This window comes from Aquarana catesbeiana, linkage group LG01, assembly GCF_042186555.1.
Source record: "Aquarana catesbeiana isolate 2022-GZ linkage group LG01, ASM4218655v1, whole genome shotgun sequence".
Lineage (NCBI taxonomy): Eukaryota > Metazoa > Chordata > Amphibia > Anura > Ranidae > Aquarana > Aquarana catesbeiana.
In genome coordinates this window covers 384,933,873-384,954,747 of record NC_133324.1, presented here as the reverse complement: position 1 = coordinate 384,954,747, position 20,875 = coordinate 384,933,873, and the positions used below count along the sequence as shown (strand labels likewise).

General features: G+C 43.0%; 1 protein-coding gene across 15 annotated transcripts in view; it reads right to left on the bottom strand.

The window, feature by feature from the left end:
* Positions 1 to 20,875, bottom strand: part of PRUNE2 (prune homolog 2 with BCH domain) — a 446,654-nt gene that overhangs the window by 238,149 nt on the left and 187,630 nt on the right. The gene's annotated exons all lie outside the window — the stretch shown is intronic.

Sequence of the window (20,875 nt, the reverse complement as noted above, 5' to 3'; positions counted from 1 at the left end):
ATTTTTGGTCTTTTTTTTTGTAAAAAATAAAAAACCTAGCAGTGATTAAATACCACCAAAAGAAAGCTATGTGTGTGAAGAAAATGATAAAAAATTTGTTTGGGTACAGTGTAGCATGACCGCGCAATTGTCATTCAAGTGCAACAGCGCTGAAAGCTGAAAAATGACTTGGGCAGGAAGGGGGTGTTAGTGCCTGGTAGGCATGTGGTTAAACATCTATCACTGCAGCTTGAGGTCACGTCTGGGATCCTTGTGTGGATCTGAGGCATCAATGTCCCCTCACGGGGGATACATATATGGGGGACCAACCCAACTCTGGTGCAGTCATAATTTCTGGTGTTTTTATCTGTGATGACCTCTGTGCTGGTTGCTCTGCTGGTATGAAACTGTTTACCTTAATGAAGATCTGTAGCATAAATATATTATACTGTTATTTCATGTCTAACGAATGTTATGTTCTGTTATAGAGTGTTTTAACCTTGTGGTCTTCTCTATGCAAACTCTCCTGAAGAAGGGATTCTATTTTTTTCGTGAAACGTGTCAGCCTTAATGAGAATATATTGTCACTGCAGCATTGACTTATATTAATCATTACCTTACGGTGTTCTGTTATGTGTTTTTTCAAAAGGGCGATGTATGCACCAACTTTTTATCTATGTATCTACAGTTGTGCTCATAAGTTTCCTGGCAGAATTTATGATTTCTTGGCCATTTTTCAGAGAATATGAATGATAACACAAAAACATTTCTTTCACTCATGGTTAGTGTTTGGCTGAAGCCATTTAATATCAATGAGCTGTGTTTACTCTTTTTTTTATTTATTAGAAAAAGAAAAGTTTATTGGAGAAATAATAAACAAACATTTAAAGAGAGAAAAAGCATTTTTGACAGCATGTATATCCATCTATTAAGGTATATTGCATACAAGATTGAGGTTCACTCCACAATATGTAAAGCAGAAAGACACTCTCATGCAGATTTTGAAGCTGGAAATGCAGTTATTTAGACATTGACAAATTATCATAACCTGGATTAAGTTGAGAACTGCACTGTTATGAGAACAAAAAAGGAACAAAAGAGAGAAGAAAAAAAAAAAAAATAAAGAGCTTCAAAAGGCCACAAAACTAGGCCAAGTAGTGAGGACCCAAACAGGCATGACTATAAATCAACCAAGTGTTTCCAGTCAGGGTACATAATGTCTGGATTTAAGCTTATTCTTTAACCTTCCTGGCGGTATTCCCTAGTCTGGCTTGGGGTGAGATTTCAGTACCAAAAGTGGTAACCCCGAGCCAGACTCGGGACCGCATCGCAGGATCAATGTGGAGGTTACATACCTTGTCCCCTGGATCCTGCAATGTCTCCCGCTGTGATCTGCAAGCCGCCGTGTCTCGCTCAATTCACAGTGCCGAGCTCCGTTCCCTGCGAGCATTGCGAAGCATGGGGATGGCGTTCGGCGCCAAATTCAAAAAGTAAAAAACAAAGTATAGATACAGTATACTGTAATCTTACAGATTACAGTACTGTATCAAATAATTACACATCCGCTTTGTCCCTAGTGGTTTGTCCAGTGTCCTGCATGCAGTTTATAAATACTATTCTTTCTGCCAGGAAAACTGGAGATTGTCCATAGCAACCAAAAAATGTCCGTTTACGTCAAAAGTGCTTTTAGACCAGCTAGAAAACAGCGATAATAAATTAGAATAACTTACAGAATTGAGCGATAGTGATTTGTGGGGAAATTCGTCATCAAACACTAAAAGTAATGACAGCGGCAATTTTGCAACTGAGCAAATTTCAGTGTTTTTGATTTGATTAAATTATTGAATGATTTTTATTATTATTATATTATTTGTTATAATTATTTATAGCTATTTATTATATTATAATTTATGATTTCGTGTTTCAAACTTTGTCATACCCGGGATGTCTACTAGACTCTGGTTTGGACAGATTTCAGTGAGTTATTCCTAAGAATTTACAGGCCTACAATATAAAACAAATTTCAAATTTCCATGCAAAATAATGGTACCGCTTTCAGCACCTAAAATCTGAAATAATCATACTGCCAGGGAGGTTAAATCCCCTGCAAAAGCCTATCCCTGACCAACTGATGGGGTGCCAGACCTGGCGAATTCAGCCATGGCTGTCACATTTTATAGAATTTGTTAGGTACTTTCCTGTGCATATACTGGAGTTTTTCTCTTATTAGTACATTGTTAACCTGTTCTATCCACTGGCTCCTCATGGGTAGTTGTGGTGAAATCCAATACCAGGCTATCAGCTTATGCGTCATATAGAGTAGAGGTATCACTACCAGATGTTCTTGTGGTGTGAGAAGTTCCTCCTCTATAGCACCTAATACACATACTACGGGGTCGTGTGGAAGGCAAAATTGAAATACCTGCGAAACTGTGGTAGTAACCAATATCAGAACAGTTTGGGGCACCTCCAAAACATATGCATAAAATCCCCATTGTCTCTCTCACATTTCGGGCATAGTGGTGAGCTCCTGTTACCCCATCTCTGAAGCTGAACAGGCATTCTATACGCTCTATGTAACATAAATGTGGGACAATCTCTGAAAAGCCGAAACCTACACCAACAGGGCAGAGGTCAGACACATATGTATCCCACACATCTCCATCAATAGGTCTTAAGTCCTTTTCCCATCCCTTTCTACACGGGAGTTTAGAGGCATTGTGTGTGAATTGAAGTAAAGTGGAGTATCCTCTAGAGATCATTCCCCTTTTATCTTCCTCTAAGAGGATCCCATGCATTAGGGGGTGCTCAATAGGGGTGAGTATAATCTTTCGTGCCTGGGTCTGAACTGCGTGCCTAAGTTGCAAATACTTATAGAACTGGGTTGTAGGAATGGCAAACTCTCTTTGTAGTTCAGAAAAGGACTTAAATACTGATCCGGTAAATAATTGTACCATATAAATGATTCCCGCTCTTTCCCAGTCCTGAAAGTCTCGCAGTTTGAGTATTTCTGGAAAGCTGGATTTACGCCATATAGGTTTACAGGGACAGCTTCCCCGAACACCCAAAGTCCGTCTGATATATGACTACAGGGTATTTAACATGCAGATGGTCGGTAAATCAGGCTGTAAGTGCGAGAAACCCTCCTCCAAAAATGTTAGCGCCGGACTGGGAGATCCCCAGGGCACCAACAAATTGTGGACAGGATCCAGAGGGTCGTCCATTCCCCATGCCCCCAGATGCTGAATTTGGGAAGCAATGTAATAATGTCTTGCATGTGGGACAGCTAAGCCACCCCGATCCTTCTCGAATTGTAATGTGTATAGACTGATCCTAGATGTCTTATTACGCCAGATCAATGCTCTGAACTGAGAATCGATTTGGGAGAACCACCTACGTGGTATCCATATAGGTGGTTTGCGAAACACATATATTATCTGGGGAGCCCACACCATCCTAATAAGATGTACCCTTCCAACCACTGACAATGGAAGCTTACACCAGGAGGAGCACTTAGTTCGAAAGCTACAAAGTAATGGCATCAAATTCAGCTCAATATACTGCAAAGGATCCGGTGTGATTTGTATACCTAGATATCGGAATGAGGACACTATTTTAACTGCCCTAGCACACTCTGGGACAGGGGCAGAGATGGGGTCTAGCGGCATCAGAACCAACTTACTCCAATTAATGAAGAAGCCAGATAGCATGCCAAAATGTTTAATTAGCCTCATAACATTCTGCAGGGAGTTCTGAGTATCACCAAGGTAAATTAATGTTTCATCTGCATATAATGAGATGACTTCCTCCCTGGGACCACAAATTAACCCAGTGATACTCTAGTTTGCACAGGCATAGACAGCCAATGGCTCCAGAGCCAAGACAAATAGCAAGGGTGACAAAGGGCACCCCTGCCAAGTCCCCCTACGAAGCGGAAAAGAATCTGACACCTCCCCGTTTACTCTGAGTCCAGCTGATGGGGCAGCATACAGCAGTTTAACCCATGAAATATAAACTGGGCCCAACCCAAACCTGGACAGCACCTCCCAGAGATATGGCCACTCTACGCTGTTAAATGCTTTGGCTGCATCCAATGAGAAGAGGGCCCTATTTTCTGGGTTTTCCACTGGAAACTGCATATTCAAATACAGCCTGCGTAGGTTATGTTCTGTAGATCTTGTAGGAATAAAGCCTGATTGGTCTCTATGTATCAATTTGTGGATAATCTTGGCTAGTCTATTTACTAGGACTCTGGCCTTAACATCAAGGGTAAGGAGCAAAATGGAGTGATAGGAGTCAGGTGATAGGGCACCCCTTCCAGGTTTTAGCAAGACACTTATCGCCTCATTCATGGACTGGGGCAATCTGCCCTTGCTGCGAGCATCATTATAAACCTTGAGAAGGATTGGTATCAGCTGAGACGAATATCTTTTGTAAACCTCGGCCATCAGGCCGTCCACACCCAGTGACCACCCATTATGTGTCTGAGCCAAGGCAGTAAGAAGCTTCTCTTCGGTCAGTGGGGCATTAAGTATTTTAGTGTCTATTGTTGTCAATGAAGGCATAGGATAACCATCTAAAAATTCATCTAGTTCTATTTGGGAGGGATGTACCTTAGATGTACCTTAATAATATCTGAGCTTGATTGGTATGAGTTGTCCTGTAGATCTACTATGGTTTGGATATGTTTAGGGGTCTGCTGCAACTTAGTAAGCATGGCCAGCATATGCCCTGTGGTTTCACCCTCCTCGAAGTATTGCTGTTGCAAAAAGAAGCGTTTGTTTTCAGCCTTTTGTAATGCAAGTTGTCTGTACAGAGATTGGGATGCTGACCATACACGTTTAGTCTGACGGAGTGGCAATGTAAGCAGACCCAGTCCTTTGCACCTCTGATAGCACAAACGTTTCCCATGATTTTGTATCACTCTTAATACGATTAATAAGCGTAATAAATTGCTCTCTCAGATATGCTTTAGCAGCATCCCACACCACCTCTAAGTCAGCTGTATTCAGGGCTTTTTTTCTCAGAGAACTCAACCACGAACCCACTCCCCCCGTGCTACCTGAAAGGGTGGGTGTGACCAAATGGATAAGTGGGAGGACCTTAAAGTAACGCACAGAGTAAAGGACAATGCAGAAAATGCAGGGATCAGAAGTACATGATGCACAGAATGCAGGGGTAAGTAATGTAGAGAGTGCAGGCATCAGGAAAAAGTAATGCAGAGTGTGCAGTAAGTGATGCCCAGGCCACTGTACAAAATACAGACAAAAATGAACCCCTCTAGCCAGTACAAACCCCTCTCCTCAAGCCCATACCACCGCAGCTCAGATCTAACCAAGCAGCCCCAATCCCCTCTCCATCTCCAGTAAAGCTCACCCCCACAGCCCTAAAGCCTGATTAACACGGGTAATTTGATCTGTGCCCTGTTTACCCACACAGAGATGCAGAGGTGGTCTGTGAATTCCCATACAAGCAGTCCCATTGTTGGCTGCATGGACTCAGCTGCTGTGTCCCAATATGACATCCATGTGGGTGTGGGTGTTTGTCCCTGGACTCACCCTGAGAGCTTCTGGGCTGTACATGTCACACCATTGTCACATTGAGAACAGAAGCTGTGTCAGTACAGCCCCTTTGTCCCAACAGATAACAATGGGACTTCCGGCACAGGGATGTATGGAACACCTGTACATCCTTGTTTCAGTAAAACATTGCCCTGCATGAGGCACAGATAATCACTCCATTTGAATCCCCCAGTCCACTCCCTCTGTAGAAACTATTATCTCCCAGCTTCCTGTAAAATAAAGTTTTACAAGTTAGTTCTAGAAGAAACTGCTGAGCCACATACACTAGGTCACACTGCAAAGTCTTATGCCCCATACACACGGTCGGATTTTCCAACGGAAAATGTGTGATAGGACCTTGTTGTCAGAAATTCCGACCGTGTGTAGGCTCCATCACACATTTTCCATCGGATTTTCCGACACACAAAGTTTGAGAGCAGGATATAAAATTTTCCGACAACAAGATCCGTTGTCGGAAATTCCGATCGTGTGTACACAAATCCGACGCACAAAGTGCCACGCATGCTCAGAATAAATAAAGAGATGAAAGCTATTGGCCACTGCCCCGTTTATAGTCCCAACGTACGTGTTTTACGTCACCGCGTTCAGAATGATCGGATTTTCCGACAACTTTGTGTGACCGTGTGTATGCAAGACAAGTTTGAGCCAACATCCGTCGGAAAAAATCCTAGGATTTTGTTGTCGGAATGTCCGAACAAAGTCCAACCGTGTGTACGGGGCATTACTGTACACAGGGCTCTATCTTGCTCCCTTGTTCTTCTGCTATGTGGAAAGCCTGCTATTTATTTCTACTCATTATTCTAAGGCACCAGTGTCAAAGAATGTACCTGTGCAAGCTGGAGGGGAGAAGAGAAAGGGCCGCCTGAAGCGTTCAACCTGTTGCCGCCTGCTGCCCACTGGTGGGCGGAACTTGAGCAGGAAGAGAGCGATGTCAGATCACTCCGCCTCTCCTGCTCCTGCCTGCCGAAGCCCATAGTTTGCAGACCGCACTCAGCAACACTAGGTGATGGGTCACCGGTGTTCTAAAGGAACATCTGCACCTACTGGATTGAGGTACCACCCCCTCACCCACGCCACAGCCCGCCCCCTCCTTTGCTGTTATGGAGATATGCAGAACGGAGAATTATGTGTGGTAGAGCTGCACTGTCACTTGGAGACACAGGAACAGAAGTCCAGTGTTAGTGACAGCAGTGAGCAGCAAGTACGGGGCTGGTGCCACACGTTCCGGCAGAAAAAAAGCCCTGGCTTTATCTATATTTTGCCTAAAAAAATGTTCAACAATTCCGGCACAGGGTCTGGATCCGGGAACAAGGACAACAAAAAAGGGTTACATTTCCAAAGGGATCTTCCAGTCTGAGCAGGAATTACAAGCTCGACCCAGAATGGAGAATGGTCAGAGATATTTCTGATGCCATATCCAGACATACCCAGTAATGGAAGCAGTGACCCATTCCCGAGACTCAGATCAATTCTAGACAGCCCCCCCAGACCCCCAGGCAGAGCAGCACGAAAATTGCCATACCTTGGGGTGTCGCATCCTCCACACAGCCATCAAGCCGAGCTCTCCCAACAGGCGAGCAAATGCAGTTGGGCCCTTAGGTATGGATCGTGTCCCAGTTGTTTCACCAGTGAGTTTATCCAGGTCATGGTCTAAATATCTATAAAAAACGCCCACTGCTAGTAGTGGTACCTCTGGGAACCGAGCCATTTGGGTCACAAGGGACTTTAAAGGTTCAGCTGAGAATTCTCTCCTGCGATGCTCGGAGGGAGCTTTCTTCTCTATTCAGCCATCGTGCAGCCATGTTGGGCTTGTCAAAAGAATGGACCTTCCCCTTCGCCACAACCCGCAGCCGAGCCGGGTACAGCATTGCATATTGCAATTCCAGAGATCTGAGACGCTGTTTCACATTGATGAATTTCGCTCTGTTTCTGCAATTCTGCAGAAAAGACAGGGAAGAGCGATATGTTATTGTTATCAATGACTAGTTTCCCAGCCATATTGCGGTCCTTGGATAGGATGACATCTCTGTCCTTGTAATTTAAGAGTTTGAACAGAAACGGACGAGGATGTGCCCCCGGTGGTAATGGACACGCTGGGACCCTGTGTGCTCATTCCACAGTGAACATGGGGGAGAATGCATCAGCGCCAAATACAGTGGTGAGCCATTTTTCAATAAAAGCGACCGGGTTTTTCCCCTCAGCTTTTTCTGAGATGCCTATGGCTCACACATTATTGTGCCTCAGCCTGTTTTCCAGGTTATCCAGCCTAGCCCCATGCTGTGAAGTGAGATGAACATTATAGCTGAGATCACGCTGCATGGGTGCCAAGTCATCTTCAATGGAGCTGGCTCTCCCTTCCAGGGCAGCGGTCCTTTCTCTAAGCTTTTGCATATCTTGTCTGAGAAACGTGATCTTCACTCCCTTGACTTCATGAGTGAGAGCAGTAAGAGACATGTTGCAGTTAGTTACAGCAGAGAATATGTCCCTGATGGTCGGTTCATGATCAGTTGGCACTGCTGGTGGCTCAGATGGCATAGCAGACATGTCTGCTAGATTACTTACTGCATCCCAGTCAAACCCAGATCAATTGCCATCCTCGAGTGGAGCTGTGTCATCCGCCTCCAGAGAGCCATCATCCAGAACCCCCAGCACTGGTGAGGTATTCAGGTCATCTTTGGGCAGAGCCTTAGAGAAAAGCTTGTGCGCCGCTTCTTTATATTTTTCCTTAGCTGTGTTCTGCGAGCCGGCGTCATCTTGGCCCATGAGGTCCGTAAGTCAGAGGTCTTTCAGCCGCTTAGCTATGTCCGTCAGCCGCTTTGAACCCCTCAATTTGTGGACCAGAGCAACGGAAAGCTTTCAGTATCCCCGAAAAAGCAGATGAGCTGGTAAAAAGGATTGCCCACAGGATGAATAAACGGATGTTCAGCGGAGCTAGCACAGGAGGCGTCCTTGTCAAAGGATTTGCGGGAAAAGGTAGTTAAACTGTATAAAACAGGAAAGGGATATAAAAAGATATCCAAGGAATTGAGAATGCCAATCAGCAGTGTTCAAACTCTAATCAAGAAGTGGAAAATGAGGGGTTCTGTTGAAACCAAACCACAGTCAGGTAGACCAACTAAAATTTCAGCCACAACTGCCAGGAAAATTGTTTGGGGTGCAAAGAAAAACCCACAAATAATTTCAGGTGAAATACAGGACTCTCTGAAAACATGTGGTGTGGCTGTTTCAAGATGCACAATAAGGAGGCATTTGAAGAAAGATGGATTGCATGGTCGAGTCGCCAGAAGAAAGCCTACACTTACTACACAAATGCCACAAAGTATCCCGCTTACGATACACCAAACAGCACAGAGACAAGCCTCAAAACTTCTGGCACAAAGTCGTTTGGAGTGATGAGACCAAAATTGATCTTTTTGGCCACAACCATAAATGTTACATTTGGAGAGGGGTCAACAAGGCCAATGATGAAAGGTACGGAGGTGGATCGCTGAAATTTTGGGGATGTGTGAGCTACAAAGGCACAGCAGAATAAAGTGAAGGTTCTGGAGTGGCCATCTCAGTCTCCTGACCTCAATATCATTGAGCCACTCTGGAGAGATCGCGAACACGCAGTTCATGCAAGACAGCCAAAGAATTTACAGGAACTGGAGGCTTTTTGCCAAGAGGAATGGGCAGCTTTATCATCTGAGAAGATAAAGAGCCTCATCCACAAATACCACAAAAGACTTCAAGCTGTCATCAATGTTAAAGGGGGCAATACACGGTATTAAGAACTGGGCTTTTGATCAGGGTCATTTGGGTAGTTTCTGTTGCCATTATGATTTAAAAAGAGTAAACAAAGTTGATTGATAATAAATGGCTTCAGCCAAACACTAACCATGAGTGAAAGAAAAGTTTTTGTGCTATCATTCATATTCTCTGAAAAATGGCCAAGAAATTATAAATTCTGCCAGGGTATGTAAACTTATGAGCACAACTGTATGTATTCAATAAAGTTTTACATTTTATACAACTTTGGTTCAATAAGAGTTGCCCTTAAAGTCCCACCTATTTGCATAATTCTAGCACAAGCCCCCCATCCAGTGTAAATCCTCTTCCTCTGCCATCACAATTACCCCCTCCCATTCCCTTAGCTGTACAATTTTTAGCCACTATAAATTTTTTACCCCCCCTCCCCAAATTTGCCCTCCCAACACAGACCAGCAATGGATGCTCAACATTAGTGATTCCATTGCCCCCCCCCCCCCCCCACTTCCTGCAGCCTGGGGATAGCAGGGAGGGTTTAGTGCAGCCACTCAGAAAGGAGCGCTGTCGCTTCTAAATACAGAAGCCAGGCTTCTGTGTTTGGAAGTGAAAGTAGTGAGCTGAAAGCACAGGTACATGGCTGTGTCCTGTGCTTACGGGGATTAGGGTGTGCCCAGGAACATCCGACACACCCTATGCACATGCCTATGCTTCACAGTCTTGGAAGCCTCCAGAGACAGAGAGAATGGTTAAGCATTACCCAAGCTGCAGAGAGACTTGTGATTTCTGTTAGCTACCAAAGTTGTGCCCTTATAGTTAATTACAAATTTCCAATAGTGGTTAGACAAGGAAGAGAAAGAAAGAGAAAGAAATCTTGACTGCATTATTCACTGTATCAGGAATACCTTTTGATAAAATGAGCTCTGATTAGAGGTTAGACAAAGGTTCAGAATTGATAACCTATTACAAAGCAATCTATGAGAAAGTATGTCACACCAAATATTAAAAATGCCATCTTTTATTGTTGAATATTATATTTGTTAAGCTCCTATTAAACTCCACAGGCTGTTGGGAGCCTCCAGAGACAGAAATTATTATGTGTTACAGGAGCCACAGAGAGACTTGTGATTGCTATTAGTCATTCCTTTTTACCAGAAAAAAAACTTACTGCTCTGAATACTGTTCCCAGAATACCTTATGGTAATTACAACCCTAGTTAGGGGTCATCAGAAGTCTAGAAGTCATAACCTTCCTAGAGGTTAGTCAATACTTCACTGCTCTTGCGTACAAATCAACAGAGACATTTTACATTCTAAAGTTGCCTAGAATATCCTAAAGTGGGTATAGAAAAGAATAACCCCCTTTAAAATAATCACATTTTGTTGCTTTGCAGCCTGAAATGAAGACAGACACAGTTTTTGTTTTACTGAAAAAAGGATCACCCCCTTTCTAAAAATGACTTTTAACTGTGATAAGCTGTGGTTATTTTGATTAGTTCAGCATGAAAAAAACTTTCCTGGAGGATTTCAGTCCAAGATAGTGCAACTGAAGCAAACAATCAAATATGGGTGGCAAGGCACAAACTGTCAAATTATCTCTGGGATAAAGTTGTGGACAAGCACAAGTCAGGAGATGGATAAAAAAAAATCAAAGGCTTTATGAATGCCTGGAAAGCACAGTGAAGTCTATTTTTAAGAAGAAGAAGGTATTTGGTACAACACAGACCCTCCCTGGATCAGGACGTCACTCCAAACTGGATGGAAGAGTCAGGAGGAAGGCAGGACAAAACTGGTCAGAGAGGTTACCAAGAGTCCTATAGCAACTCTGAAGCAGTTGCAGGAATGTATGGCATAGAGTGGTCATTGTGTGAATGTGAAAACGATATCACAAATTCTCCACAAATGTGGCTTGTATAGAAGGGTTGCAAGAAAAAAGCCACTCTTCAAGAAAGGCCACATGCAGTCATGACTGAGCTCTGCCAAAACACACCTCGAAGAGTCTGAGGCCACAGGTCTGAGACTAAAATTGAATTATTTGGCCTTAACACCAATGCATACAGTATGTCTGGCGGAAATCCAATACAGCTCGCCATTCAAATATCACCATTCCTACAGTAAAGCATGGAGGTAGTAATCTCCTGTTATTGGGGTATTTCTCTGCAGCAGAGCCTGGAGCACTTGTCAGGATAGAAGAAAAATAGATGGGGCTAAATACCGTTCAATTCTTGAGGAAAATCTGCTGCCCTCTGCCAGAAAGTTGTCAATGGGAAGAACGTTTACCTTCCAACATGACATGAACCCAAAGCACACAGCAAAAATTACCAGACAGTGGTAGTAAATACAGCTGTATAAAACAAACATTGTGTCTGTCTTCATTTCAGGCTGCAAAGCAACAAAATGTGATTAATTTAAAGGGGGTGATTATTTTCTATACCTACCATATACAATCATTATATAGTACAGATAGTTTTACAGTAAGAATTAACAGAAATGGTAAATGTGAGCTATTATTTTCTCTAGGCATAAAACACAGACATACAGGTCAAAACATTAGCAAACGTCCTAAATCTTTAGGGCAATTTGCGTATTGCTGTAGCATGATATCCTCTATATGGCCAATTATCAGTTACTGCAAACTACATTAAAGTGATGAAAATGTTTGAGCTTAGGGGACTAGGTTATATTTGAACCAATACTTTCAAATGTTTAATTTGTCTGTATAACTTTTATGTCCTTAAAAAACTCAAAGTACACCTTGGGGGTTATTTACTAAGGCTAGTGAGTGCACAATCAGGCTCACTTCTGCATAGAAACCAATCAGCTTCCAGGTTTTATTACCAAAGCTTAATTGAACAAGCTGAGGTTAGAAGCTGCAGAAGTGAGCCTGATTTTGCATTCTCCAGCTTTAGTAAATAAACCCCTTTGTCTTCATAAACTCTTGGTAAGAGTAGCATGCCTCTTTCTCAACCACCCCTTAGAGTTTCAGGACTTGTTCACACTGGCACATCTGCATTTTGCTTTTCTACAGGTGAAATGATCTGAATTGCATAAACAACTTTTAAACCTCCCAGATCATTCTTTCCTGAGTTTCCTGATTTCCCACTTCAAAGCTGGTTTAATCACATTTAGGCACTTTTAGAATCATTTATATGCATTTAGTCACATTTAGAGTGTCTTATCAGATCCTAGACACCCCAAATTCTATTTTCTCTAAAAGCAGCTAAACTGACTGCATCTAAATGTAGATTACCACATAGTGCGAATGGTACCACTGAAAAATAATTTCCTCTAAATACATAGATAAATAGTGCAAATGTGAATCGGGCCTAGTTTTCAAAACAGCACTATATATTCATTATAGGTGCAATGCCCGGTTCCACATACACTATATTGTCAACAGTATTGGGAAGCTTGCCTGTACACACACATAAACTTTAATGGCATCCCGGACTTAGTCCATAGGGTTCAATATTGAGTTGGCCCACCATTTGCAGCTATAACAGCTTCAACTCTTCTGGGAAGGCTTTCCACGAGGTTTAGGAGTGTGTCTATGGGAATGTTTGACCATTCTTCCAGAAGTGCATTTGTGAGGTCAGGCACTGATGTTGGACAAGAAGGCCTGGATCACAGTTTCCACTCCAATTCATCCCAAAGGTGTTCTATTGGGTTGAGGTCAGGACTCTGTGCAGGCCAATCAAGTTCCTCCACCCCAAACTTGCTAATCCATGTCTTTATGGACCTTGCTTTGTGCACTGGTGTGCAGTCATGTTGGAACAGGAAGGGGCCATCCTCAAACAGTTCCCACAAAGTTGGGAGCCTGACATTTTCCAAAACGTCTTGATATGCTGACGCCTTAAGCGTTCCCATCACTGGCACTAAGGGGCCAAGCCCAACCCATGAAAAACAACCCCACACCATAATTCCTTCCTCCACCAAATGATTTGGACCAGTGCACAAAGCAAGGTTCCTAAAGACATGGATGAGTGAGTTTGGGGTGGAGGAACTTAACTGGCCTGCACAGAGTCCTTACCTCAGCCCGATAGAACACCTTTCAGATGAATTAGAGTGGAGAATTAGAGCCAGGCCTTCTCATCCAACATCAGTGCCTGACCTCACAAATGCACATCTGGAAGAATGGTCAAACATTCCCATAGACACACTCCTAAACCTTGTGGACAGCCTTCCCAATAGAGCTAATGCTGTTATAGCTGCAAAGGATGGACCAAGTCAATATTGAACCCTACGGACTAACACTGGGATGGCATTAAAGTTCATGTGCGTGTAATGGAAGACATCCCAATACTTTTGACAATATAGTGTATGTTGAAAAGCACTAAGTAGAAACTGGAATTGAAGATAAGCCAAAAAAGGTAAAGAGATACAAAAACAGGTAAACAAGTACAGCCAAAGTGTCAAAAAAGATAATGCTGTTTAAAATGACCTATTTCAAATCTGAATAGATTATCAGCTTCTCAGCATGTAAGATAATGCATTATTTGCATTCTTAATTGAGAAAGCACAATATCTTCAGTCAAGTATGCAAATCTGCTGCCTGTTTAAGCTTATTTCATGCAAAAAGAACAAAGCATAAACTATAAAATTTAGTTTTCACATTATCTGTGGTAACAGATGTTTTCTCTTTTTCATCTGTATATAAATTTTAAAGTAAACAATGCCATTCCTTTTACTTTTCCCAACTAACAGTATTTTTGCATAGATGCAGTTGTAAGCTGTCTATCTCTTATGTTTCAGTCTTTTATCCTTCCGCCTTCAATCCCTGGATAGCAGCTGTGAAAATTCATGCTATTACTGTTAACATGGTGTAAATAAAAAAATCACATTTCTGCCCTAACACCCATGTCCATTAAAAGTGCTATGTTGGTAAACTAGTAAATCCATGTAAGGAACCTACCTACCTACAGAAGGTCTGCTCAGTTGTTCAGAGGTCATATATGATCTGCTTCTGTGTCACAGTCAGGCATGAGAACTTGGCTAATGGTGGGATCTATAAAACTGTGTTCTTATGATCCACACTCAATTTCACCAGAGTCCATACTCTGATTATTCATTGTAGTGGTCTAATTGTTTCTTGTTGCTGTTGTCATCATTCCTGTCCTCAAAGTGTTCCTTTTATAACACTATCATTGCTAAATCACACTTTCTGTCTTCTCTATTCCTGGCCCTATTTCCTAGTATGTCTGTCTCTCAACTCACTGTCTGTTTTTAGTCTGCCAAAGCCCTAACACCTTCCTGTCCCTGATTTCTTTAAATGAGAAATATGGGAATGCAAAAATAGGTAGTACATGCTACCCTCATACCTGGATTGCATTTCTTTCCCCAGTCCTTTAGTTTTTGAAGAATAGACTTTTGAAGTGTGCAGAATCAGCCTCTAACAGTTCTTTTTCAGTTCAAAAGTTTGCAGGGGGTGGACACAGCTTCACAATCCAGCCCCTCCCTCACTCCCTCCCTCTGGAGGACATGTGGGCATGTTTGGTGAAGAGGTGCACACTCAGGCTGCCATCTAGAACGAGCACGTTCTTCACATGCCTCTGTTTTCATGGCAGCATGTTCCCAGCTAAAACCCAGAAGCAGAGACAGTGAAATGCAAGCAGTGAAGCCCTCACCTTTCTCTGGCTGTTATCATCAAGCTCTCCTCTGCAAGACTCCAACACCTCTCCCCTGGGCTTTAATGTCCTTGTGTTCTCCGAATCCCCCCCCCCCTCACTCATTCAAAGTTCATGTCAGCGTCTCCTCCAGGCGATGGGAGAGTCACTGAAAACTTATCATATACAGAAGTGAACACTGGTGAGCTCTCTACACATAGCACTGTGTTACTACGTAGAGGGTTCTTTACTGTAAGAAAAGCAAGGATGTGGAATTCCCTTCCACAGGAGGTGGTCTCAGCGGGGAGCATCAATAGCTTCAAGAAACTATTAGATAATCACCTGAATGACCGCAACATACAGGGATATGTAATGTAATACTGACACATAATCACAAACATAGGTTGGACTTGATGGACTTGTGTCTTTTTTCAACCTCACCTACTATGTAACTATATCAGAAGAGGAGACATGGTGAGGAGCATAGTGACCTGTACCTGTGTCTGTTCTCTGAAATGAACACAGTGATATGTGTAGAGAGCATACCTGTGTACAGTACTAATATAAGAATCCAGATTGTCAATAAAAGGATTCATTCACAATGTTAGTTCTGATTTTTTTTTTCATTTTACTATACCAGTAATGCATGGAATGCCTGTGTGCTGTCACATCCATATGTGTATTCTGCTTTACAAATATATTAAAACATACAGATCTGTTGTGCTTAAAACACAATACACAATAAAAAACAGCAGCTGACACTATATTGCTGGGCACAATGACAAAAAAAAAAAAAAAAATTGAATGAAAAGGTGTAGCGCTAAAAAAATAAACAATAAAGTTCATCAGTGATGAGCTGTTGAAGACAATCGAAACAAAGTCCACAACTAGATAAATCTGGATAAGAATGGACACAATAGCCACCACCAGCACCCAATACTACTGACTCTTACCAGCAGTGTGTAGGGTACACACGATAAATGTATAGGTAATGACACCAACGATCCTCCTGCACAGATCGATCCACTCCACAGAGATTTATACTGATCCTCTTCCCATTAGGCAAAAGAACTCAGAGACCGCTTCTATTCATTTAGGATTTCAACGAATAAACTCCGGCGCCGCGTCATTGGATTTGATTGACAATGGCTGCGCTGCTATCAATCTATCCGATCAAGAGCCGAGAACCCCAGGCAGAGGAAGAGCGCGTCTCCACCATGGGAAATTCCAGGGCTTAGGTAGGTAAAACGGGGGGGGGGGGGGGGGGGGCTGGGGGGCCGGGGGGGGGCGATCACTGCCAGGTGTTTTTTCACCTTAATGCATAGGATGCATTAAGGTGAAAAAACACAAGGGTTTACAACCACTTTAAAGTTAGAGGTTAAGTGTTTGACACATACGGTTAAGGGTTAAGTGTTTGAGGGAGGATAAGTATTAAGGGTTCATGTTAAAGGTTAAATGGCAGAGTTTAGATTAGTACACTCTTGTCATTGTTAAAAGATTCTGATATCTTTTCCCAGTATCTTTTTCCAATAGTCTTTTCCAGTAGAGCAATATCTGCAAGCTCTATCAAATTACATTAATGTCCCGTACACACGGTCGGATTTTCAGACGGAAAATGTGTGATAGGACATTGTTGTCGGAAATTCCGACCGTGTGTAGGCTCCATCACACATTTTCCATCGGATTTTCCAACACACAAAGTTTGAGAGCAGGCTATAAAATTTTCCGACAACAAAATCCGTTGTCGGAATTTCCGATCGTGTGTACACAAATCCGACGCACAAAGTGCTACGCATGCTCAGAATAAATAAAGAGATGAAAGCTATTGGCTACTGCCCCGTTTATAGTCCCGACGTACGTGTTTTACGACAAGTTTGAGCCAACATCCGTCGGAAAAAATCCTAGGAATTTGTTGTCGGAATGTCCGATCAATGTCCGACCGTGTGTACGGGGCATTAGTCTAGACAGATAGCTTTATGAGTGGAGAAATCTACTGCTATCAATGTAGTTAAAGTGGCTTCTATCAGAAAGGCATGAAGCACCACTACCATTACTAATTTAAATAAGGATTGTGTCACGGGGGATTAAAGTGATTATAAAGTCTTTTTTTTTTTTTTTTTTTTTTAGTAAAAATAACAAACATGTTATACTTACCTGCTCTGTGCAGTGGACTTGCCCAGAGCAGCCCAGATCCTCCTCTTCTTGATCCCTCTTTGGCTCTTCTGGCCCCTCCCTCCTGACGAGTGCCCCCCACAGCAAGCAGCTTGCTATGGGGGCACCCGAGCCGAGTCACAGATCTGTGTGTCCATTCAGACACGGAGCTGCGGCTCCACCCCATTTGTTTCCTCATTTGCTGACTGACTTGACAGCAGTGGGAGCCAATGGGTCCACGCTGCTGTCTCAGCCAATGAGGAGAGGAGTCCTGGACAGCCGGGACAATTCTATAAAATTGCTGGATATAGATGGGGCTCAGGTAAGTATTAGACCTCTTTCACACTGGAGGCGTTTTTCAGGAGCTTTAGCGCTAAAAATAGCGCCTGAAAAATGCCTCATCTGTAATCTCAGTGTGAAAGCCCGAGTGCTTTCACACTGGGGTGCTGCAGTGGCAGGATGTCAAAAAAAGTCCTGCAAGCAGCTTCTTTAAGGCGCTTTAGGAGCGGTGTATTTGGCCACTGAAATCAATGGGCAGTGCTGCCGAAGTGCCTGCAAAAGCACCGCAGCAGCGGCGCATGGCGGGAGCTTTTAACTGTTTATTTGGCCGCTAGCAGGAGGTTAAAAGCACTCCGCTAGCGGCCGAAAAGCGCCTCTAAAACGATGGTAAAGCGCCACTAAAAGCTTTACCGCTGATGCCCCCGCGTTGTCAGTGTGAAAGGGCTCTTAGAGGGGCTGGGGGGGGACTGCTGCACACAGAATAGAATGCATTAAGATAAAAAAAACATTCTGCCTTTACAATCACTTTAAGATTACTACTGACTACCATTGTAATAGAATGCTAAAAATACAAGCGCAAGAAAGATGATATTATCTTCTGTGCAGTGCAGGCCACTGACCTGAAATGCAAAGTTATTCATTTTGCAGGGAGTGGTGACCCAGGATGTCTGCTTTTGCTGGTTTTTTTTTCAACTGACCAACAATTTAGCAGCAAGTGAAGTCAAAACGCCTTATCTGCATACTTGTTCAGGATCAGTGACTTAGAAAGTACTAAAGACTAGGTACTAAATTACTAAGGCTAAAAGCACTAAAGTACGTACTAAAGGCTAGCATGAGGATAAAACAACTGGCATTTTCCAAAGATCAGCATTAGAAACCCTTACATTTCTATCATGATAAGTTTCCTTCATAGCAGCAGTTTCCAAACTGCGGCCCTTTGCTTATCCTTTATCTGGCCCTTGTGGCATTATTCCTCTCACTGATGTGAGGCACTATTCATCCCACTGACACCAGCGATGAGGCACAATTCCTTCCACTGACACCAACAATGGAGCACGATTCCTCCCACTAATACCAATTATAGGACACTATGGGGATTATTTACTAAAGGCAAATCCACTTTGCACTACAAGTGCAAACTACAAGTGCAAAGTGCACTTGAAATTGCACTGAAAGTGCACTTGGAAGTGCAGTCGCTGTAGATCCGAGGGGGACATGCAAGGAAAATAAAGAACAGCATTTTAGCTTGCACGATTGTAAAATAAAATCAGCAGAGCTTCCCCTTATTTCAGATCTACCCCTCAGATTTATAGCGACTGCACTTCCAAGTGCACTTTCAGTGCAATTTCAAGTGCACTTTGCACTTGTAGTTTGCACTTGTAGTGCAACGTGGATTTGCCTTTAGTAAATAAACCCCTATTTCTCCTTCTACTGACCACAGGTGGTCAGTAATATGTTTACTCCCACTGACACCAAGCCTGAGGCATTATCTACATTGATTCTGTGGCATTTTCTACTACCAATGGCCACAGACCAACCCTCCTAATGTCTGAAGGACAGTAAACTGGCCTTTTTTTTTTTACAAAGTTTAGAGATCCCTGCTTTAAGGTATTGAGGATGGGACTCGAAATATTGTTAACTCTGAATAACAATGTAGCAGGATTAACATCTGGCCTTATACTTCAGAAAATCAGCTTCTTCCTCAGTCTAGTCAGTGGATAATGTGATAAATCAATCTGAATGCTAAACGTATTCAAATGTCTTTTATTCCATTAATTGCTTGCAATGCAAAAAAGCTCTTACCTGACATCAGGATAAGGTAAACCACATTTAAAAAACATTTTAACTGCATGTACGTTTGGCCCTGATATAATGTGTTAAAAAAAAAAAGAAAGAACAAGATTATCATGTTTGCATTATCTAGGCTGCGTGTATTAAAATTGCCCTATACAGGTGGTCCCCGGGTTACGAACATAATAGGGACTGTAGGTTTGTTCTTAAGTGGAATTTGTGTGTAAATCAGAACAGTGCATTTTTAAGTATACCTTCAGCCTGTGCAGGGATATGGGATGTTCCAGGTGCTTCTGGGCATGCAGTTATGTTATCTGGGGCTCTTCTGGCCATGCAGTACATGTAGTACTGCAGTGTGGGATGTGTCCAGTGCTGCAAGATAGCTGCTCGGAGGTCAGTGTGGAATGTGTCCGGTGCTGCAAGATAGCTGCTCGGAGGTCAGTGTGGGATGTGTCCGGTGCTGCAAGATAGCTGCTCGGAGGTCAGTGTGGAATGTGTCCGGTGCTGCAAGATAGCTGCTCGGAGGTCAGTGTGGAATGTGTCCGGTGCTGCAAGATAGCTGCTCGGAGGTCAGTGTGGGATGTGTCCAGTGCTGCAAGATAGCTGCTTGGAGGTATCCAGGACCAGCGTGGAGCACAAGTGACCAGCATTGAGGTCCGTTTGTAAGTAGGAGTAGTTTGTAACTCGGGTGTTTGTAACTCGGGGACTGCTTGTAATTAAAAAGTAAAGATTTGCTGTTTTAAAGGGAACAAATAGAAAGGTAAAGTGGATCTAAACCCAAAGTGGATGACATTTGCTTTGCTAAAGGACTGTGCATCATATACTATAGTCATGTCTTTTTTTCATATAATACTGTTTTTAAATTCTTCTTGCCCATTCTCTTCACCATGGTGCTGCTGATTTCCTCCTTGAATCCTAGGAAAGAAGATCCAGACAAACCAGGAGGGTCCACAGACAGTCTGCTAGGAATCTGACAAGGTCCGAGCATCGTGTCCTGGGCAATTTCGGTGCCATGAAAATCACTCACACCCTCCATCTCCATCACCAATGCTTTCCTCCAAAAAGCGGAAAGCATTGGTGCACCAGGATGCAGGGAAGGAATGACTGACCTGGCAGGATCCTTGCAGCACTTTTGTACTAAGAAGAAGGAGTTGTGAATCTTCAGATGTTCTCTCTTTTAAGAATGATGAACAGGTTTGTATAGAAATCCTGGAATGGTTCTTTCTCCCTGGCAATGGCAATGACCCTCTGCAGGAGAAGGTGTTCAAGAGTAGCATGGCTGTCCATCAAGGGAAATTGTCAAGTTTGACAACATGAAGTGGGATGGAGGTAGAGATTGGAATTCCAGTTTGTAGACTCTGAATACGACATTATGGACCCAAACATTTGTAACATCTCTGATGGCTACAGAGGCCAGCAGACATTCTCCACATGGAAAACTGAGTTAGTGCCTTCATTCAAAGGAGGGCTTGTTTGCAGAACTGGAAGACTGGAGGGTCCAGGCTTTACTGCAGAACTGAATTCCAAGCTTTCCCTTGGACTTAAAGGCCTGGGAGAAACAAAAGAACTCATCTTAGGCTCAGAAGAAGAGGGTTTCCCAGAAGAAGGTTTATCTTTATTTTTATTTTTCTGAATCAAAAGAGTATTTTTTCCTTCTATCAATGCAATAAAGCAGGGCCACTCCATTTGCGCTTATGATAATATTGCTGCAAGCTAGGGGTTTCCACAAGACATACTCACGATACAC